This window comes from Anas platyrhynchos, chromosome 5, assembly GCF_047663525.1.
Source record: "Anas platyrhynchos isolate ZD024472 breed Pekin duck chromosome 5, IASCAAS_PekinDuck_T2T, whole genome shotgun sequence".
In the NCBI taxonomy this organism is placed as follows: domain Eukaryota; kingdom Metazoa; phylum Chordata; class Aves; order Anseriformes; family Anatidae; genus Anas; species Anas platyrhynchos.
The window spans coordinates 9,515,578-9,522,581 of record NC_092591.1 but is presented as its reverse complement, the minus strand read 5'-3'; positions in this window follow the sequence as shown (position 1 = coordinate 9,522,581).

Here is a 7,004-nt window from a genome sequence, read left to right as displayed (position 1 = left end):
AATTGCTGTTTTCCCAATCTCTGGAGAAGCAGGTTGTTTGTTCCTTCTGCTGCGGTCCCCAAAAATAGAAGGAAACCTGCAACTAGTACATAAGGCAGCAAGGAAGAGTGTGGGGTTACATTTCCAGGTAAGAGTCCTCGAGTATGGAACATTTTCAGAATCAGGTCACATTCACTTCCCTGTGTCTGGTGGGAAATGCATACCACAAATAAATACAGAGATAAGGGAATTAAGGACCTTTGAACTGTGATTGACTCTTGTTAAGACATTGGGACTGTTCCTCCAATGTTTTATGCTTTGTAAGTCATTAGCATCTGTGCAAAATGAGTGTAGGAAAACAAGGTCAAATCAATAGTGTATTACATAGGCATCAGTAATTACATAGCGGTGGGGAATTGGGCTTTGGGACTTTTCAATTATTTTCTATTGCAAGTGATGTTCAGACACCATTTGGGAAATCATGTGTTGGTCAGACAGTAGGTGTTTTGCTCAGTGTGGGTCAGCGTTATGGAGGTAATCAAAAAATATGGATCTTTCAGGCTTTAAAAAATCTATCAGTCTCTCAACCTCTATTTCTGAATCCAGGCCAAAAAAAAAAAAAAAAAAAGGCTTAATACATAGATTGAAAGTATGAAAGTATTCTAGTACTCTGGCTGGAACACGTATGACAAAGTGAATGGTCAGACATTTCTTTAGAAATCTACTTCATCACACATCTTTCCTTGTGTAGTTTTTCTGTTTTGAAGTCAGCCTCCAGCGTTTTCTTCCACAGAACATAAAAGCTTATGTCATCTTTCTTCATTCCCAAGCTACACAGACACTTGAGCACTTTACTGACATCTGAAAAACTTGCTGCATGTCAAGCACATTCTGGTAACTGTTTATATAAATGTTCCTAATATGCAAAAAATGTACAATGACCTAGCGAGACCTAGTGTAGATCTCTCGGAGATCAGATACATTGAAGCATCTCCCAGTTCCCATGATCTATGACAATACACGAGTGGTTACTCTGGACCTGATAATGATCAGCAGATTGCTCAACTGCAAGTATTGCATGGTGTGTCTGAGCCCTCTGTATCACTTATTGCCTTAATTCTCCTGTATTAATAATCTCCTGAGTGCTCAGGAGTCCCAGGAGTTAGTCCACAGCAGCTGTGCCTCTTCCAGGACAGCCAAACACTTCTGAATGGGCTGCAGTGGAGACATGGGAGGCACGTTATGTTTCGTTGCAACTTGAATGTGGTAAAGAAGTGGAAGTGTCAAAAAGGATTAGCGTGTCAGTGGTTAAAATGATAGTGGCATGAAGGGACTGAGGGCTGCCAAGCCAAAATAACAAGAAATTGTCTCCGAAAGCACTCCTGACACATCATTTTGACAGTTGTGCAGCTCCACATTAACAATAAGTTACATGGAATGGCAGACTTTTACAGCAACCTTCTTGCCCTGAGACTGAGAGAAAATTTGGGATGGACTGAGCAGAAATTGTATTCCAAAACAGCTGTCTTGGTAAGGTCAGAGAAGTTTCTGACTGTTGCACCAGTGCAAGCTGATGGGATGGGGCTGAATGTGCAAATAGCACATTTTTTGCAGTTTTAGGGCCTTGCAAGATCCAGAGGTATGAACATTAGCCACCACACTGAGGTTAACTTCAGCCTAAGAATACAGATTCACCTGCTGTGTGAGGGTCTGCACACCCACTGGAAAACATCTGGATGTTCACAGGTTGTAAGTTTGGAGACTCTTTCCAGGAGTTCACAAAGACCAACCACAGGCAGCTGGCTGAAGAGGCCAATATTCCTTAGTTCCCTTTGGTGATGATGGAGGAGGAGAGATTTCCTCAGAAGTCAGTCCAGTTCTCTCTCAGAATTCAAACCTTGCATGAGAAGCACCAGGAAAATATTCCTACCTTGGTCAAGCAGAAATAGCCCTCCCTTCCTGCTTTATTCACTCTGCTGCCCCTCCCAGGGATGCTGCTCCCAGCCAGCATCTGCTTTGGTCCAGACTTACCTCTATTTCCTGCTCAGTCCAAGAGCAGTGGAGTTGTGTCTGATAGGAGCCCCACAATATTTGTGCTGCACCCCTGACCTGTGCTGTGCATCCCTCTCCTGTTTTGAATGGCTGAGCTTCAGAGCATTCACCAAGATTTCAATAGTTTTGAATACTGGCTGGGATAAATGCATTGCTCTGACAAGCACCTTGCGGGAATCTGAAAAGGAAATAGCACAAAAAAAAATAAATAAAATCAAACATAAAAAGGTAAACACAGTTTTTATAGGATTGTAGCTTGTGTTTATGCCTGATTTCTTTGGAGTTGGTTTCCTGACAAAGTAGAGTGAAACCACGGTGTTAGATGTGCAGCACAGCCCGTGCAGTGCCCAGACTGCCTGCTGCTTCATATATATTAATTGAGAAATCCTTGGGCAAATTGCCACTAGAACTACAACATTGTTGATAAACTCAGCAGTTGCTGGTACTCCAGCAGCATGCAAAGAAGCTGAACGAGACTGATTACGCAGCGCAGCTATATCTGCAGAAGCTTGATTATATGGTTTGCTTCCTAATTAAACATCTAAACATCTATTTACCAAGGAAAGCAAAACTGAGGAATCTTCAATTACAGCAGGCTTATGTGGAATAAGAGAGTCAATGTGAAACTTCCTGGACTATAAGGACATTTTATGGCCAAGCTGTCTCCAAGAAGCTGGTTGGAGCTCACATGTGATTTGGCACAATGAACACATCCTAAACCTTGTCATTCATTCATGAGCATTCATTCAGTTCAAGGGTGAACTGAAATCATGTGCAGAAGAAGCAGTGAAATGGGCTTCTATCCCAGCTTCTGTTTCATAACAGGACTGAGCAGGAGATGCCACAGTGTGGTGTCTGCTGGTGTCAGCACAGGGGCTGCTCAGAAAGGAGCAGTGACTTTCTGAAACAGTTCCTTGAAAAGGAAACACCCATTCTAGTAATAACTCCAGCAGATCCCAAGGACTGAGTGCAACATGCTCACCACCTATCAGAGGCAAGGAGAGGTGGACAGAGGGAGAATTTCTTTTATAATTTCTTTTTTCCTGTTTCTTCAATACCTTGTTGCTCAATCAGACATTTGCAAGCATACCCAAACACGAAATTACCATATGGGCTCAGCAGGATATCTGGGAATGATTTTCCCCATCACAGCTACACACTAGGTCTCATCCCAATCTTTAACATTTAACATCATTGTTTCTGATGTGAATAATTAAAAATCAAAATAAAGTGGCACTGCACTTTCTTCTGTGGAGGAGATATGGCAGCAAAAGCATGTTGCCATGAGAATAAATGACTTTAAACTAGCCATCAATAATATTAAACATGATGATTAGAAGAAGAAAAAGTCTGGAAAATGCTTCTGATGGATGCTGAAGGCTGGAAGTTGCTACACTGTCATTTGCGTTAAGGCTGGTACATTTAGAAATGAGATTGTATGATCTGATTGCCATAACAGGGGCTGGATTTAATGTCCAACTTATCCCCATGCTCCTAGGTCATCATTCAGCAGAAGTTTGCTTCTTCACTATCAGTATTTAGGACTGTCATTTTGAGGAAAACACAATCTTCATAAATGGTCTTAATATCCTGTAGCTCATAAGGTGCTAGGAGGAAATAGTGACAGAAAAGTTTGAAAACAGAATAGATAACTTCATGTTGGAACAAAGAAAACATCTTGATGGAGCAAAAACAACTTTTGATTATTTATGCATATTTAAAAGCCAGTTTTGCTGTTAGTCTTTCTGAAATCATATTTAGTCCAATTTGAAGTAGAAACACAAACTTTGCACCAGCTGCTTTAAGATTAGGTCAGTATCCTCTACGAGACAATGCCTTATTTACCTGTATGAAGGAAAGCTAGTTCCTCTCTTACTGTTTTCTGTTTATGTGAGTATTTTGCTGTGTAATCTTACTCAAATTCATTTTTGGAAAAGCAGGTCTAAATTAGCACTTCTCATTGCATTTAACAGGTCTACATCCATTTGTAGCCGAGACCAGATGAGGATCTGCTGAATTGCTTCACCAAAGTCCACCTCTTATTTCTAACATATGATCTTACCTCCATTTTCCATATGGCTCTTTGTTAGCAAAAAAAGACCACCGCAGAAACACAGCCCATCATTACAGTGTCTGAGGTACAACAGATGGCATTTGCAAAATTAAGGGGACAAGAGAAGCACCAGATGATTAGGACCAGACACAATCAATTCACGGGCATACAGTTTAGCTGTGAATTTAGCGGTGAGAAGAAGCAGTTGCGCATCAGAAATGAAAAGAAATGACAAAAATAATTAAATAAATTACATGCTACTGGACTGTTAAATATTATTAACCTGCCAGCAGCCTGAAGTATGCAATATTAAGAGCAGTCTATCTGTGGCTTTCTATAAATGAAAAACACATGGTTTCAAGGAAACCATAGTCACTTAGAGTTATCAAGTTTATCTAAATAACAAAAACAGATATAATAGCATCTTAAGAGCAAGTTTCTCTAAGAATAAAGCAGGCCACAAATGGTTCAGTAATTCCCAAGGAGCTGGTTGGGGCTGATTGTGCTATTTAAGCGATGTGTCTCGGAGGTTACTAATGCGAGCTACAGTCTGCCTGCTGCGTTTTAAATTACCAGCCACTGCCAGCCCATTGTTTTATGCGATTCCCCCTCCGGAAAGATATATTTATTCATAAATAGCTGGCTGTTCAGTGAGTCTCCCTCAGCTTTGTCGGAGTCACTGCACAGTGTATTCCTGTAGCCAGCTTGCACCAAAAGTGCCCTATACAAGCTTGTGTGAGCTTTGCTCAGATGTACACAAGTGAGTCACTCTTGAAGCCTGAAAGAGGGTCAAGAATCAGTTGCTAAATGTTGTAGTTAGTCACCAAACCTCTGGTAAGAGAAGAAAAGCTACAGGGGTGTTTGGAGGAGCAGCTTGTTCCAGGCTTCTCTCCAGTCTGAGGGCTCTGGTTAAAGACTGCCCTTGGGGATATGGCGCAGTTTGCCACAGGCTGGAGTCACAGTCATGGCACCAGCACAGTCCAAGCCTGACTGCATGCTGTAAAACACCATTGTCTGAGGTCGTTTCTTGCACACACACACACACACACCCAAAAAAAAAAAAAAAAAAAGAGAGCGAGAGAGAGAGAGAGAGTCTTTCAGCTCTGAGCAGATGGACCAGGAGCAGCACCAGAGTGAGAGGCCACCTCTCCGTCATCACAGAATCCAACAGAATCCAAAAGGAAAGGGGATAAAGGCAGGAAAGGGCATCTATCCCTCTTCTGACAACAGTGTTGTAATTATTCTGATGACTCGGGAGTGACCAAGTAATTGCAGTACTGATGGGATGCTGCCAGCTGATGTCCACCACACTGACACCGTGTCCAGAGAGCAGCACCACACTTAACCATGGGATAAGTGTGCATGCCAGGAGCAAACCTTTAGGCAGAGAACCTCACAGCCTACACCAAAAAAAAAATAATAAAATAAAATAAAAAAAAATATGATAAGACTAAGGTTAAATGTGTATTTTTTCTCTCTTAATTGTGTCCTCAGTTTGAGCAAAACTTGAAAGCTTTATAAGACGAAGACTTCAGCATACAGTGAATTTCTGAGCAGAGTTATTACCTCTGGTGCCTGGAGCAAAAGCGCCCCTTGGGGCATTTGACAGGATATAATGTCTGACTTGATGATGGAAGCAAAGAAGTCTTCTCCATGGCAGATTTAGTCTCTTGAATTTACTGATAATGCACTCTCCTCCAATAAATCATAATTCCACTTCACCCACTTAGATGTCTATTCTGTATGGTGCTGACATGCAACAAAATGTAAACCTCCCATAAAAGTAAAAGAAAATGTAAATTATAATTCAATAAACAAAGAGAGATTTCAGAACTGGGAAAAGGCCTTGGATTATATTTAAAAGGAGCTCTCTGAAACAAAATTGCAGACAGAGAAAGATGTGCAGAGGTGCCCAGGCAGGGCGTGCACAGCTGACCTCAGTAAGTCTGCAGCAGGACTTTGCTGTGGGCATGCACCCCAGTAATTCCTCCTTGTCTTTCCCCTTGCAGCCCAACAAACTCACCATGGGGAACTCAGTTCAGTGCAAGGTCACTCCCACACCTCCTGACAGTACCTATTGAAATATCATTCTGGCCTTCAGGAGAACAAATTCTCTGCCCAAGCATAAGGTAGGTGTGATGGGGCCAGACAGAGGTGTCAGCATCCAAACTGGTCCTTCCCATCAAGGGGAGAGGAACAGGACGGGACTTGTTCACTGCTGCAGTGGACATTTAAATTGGGGTGGATGAATTGCTCCTAAAGGCACTCCTTTGTCTCACTTGGCTACAGTGGGAGCCTGGGGAACAGCACTGAGGTGGAGGTGACAGCAAACATCCGAGGAGCTGAACGCCGATGGCTCCCCAGTGCTCAGTGCATGGCTCCTGGAGCTGGTAGCTAGGGCAAGCAGTACAGATTAAAGGAAACCAGGCTGCTTTAATTCATCCCACGGTCTCGGCTCTCCTTAAATCACCAATCTGTACAGTCAACCACAGCCTGCCTGCACATTCATATAAATCAAACCTGAACAAAATATGGACAGAAGAGCTGAGTTTCATGCACTAATTCAAGAAGCAGCCTGGATGAGAGAATGTGAAATTAAAATGCATCCTTCCCCCAGCTCCCTGTTTCACCCCTCTGTCCCATTCCAGCAGTAAACTCCAGCACAGCCAGCATCCCATAACCAGGGGCAAGGTGTGATGGGTGGACCCAGGCAGCACAGCCAAAATGCAGAAATGTCCCCATCGCCTCCAGGCTCTTGATTTGTGTGGGTGGGGAGCTGTCGTGTGAGACAGATGAGAGCTTCATGATGAGGGCCAGTTCTGTTGTGAGGGTCAGTGCTATTTCGATGGCTGCAAGATGCTCTAATTACAGTGCTGGGGTGGCTGGAGGCTGCCAGGTGAGGAACGGGAATATAGAGTCC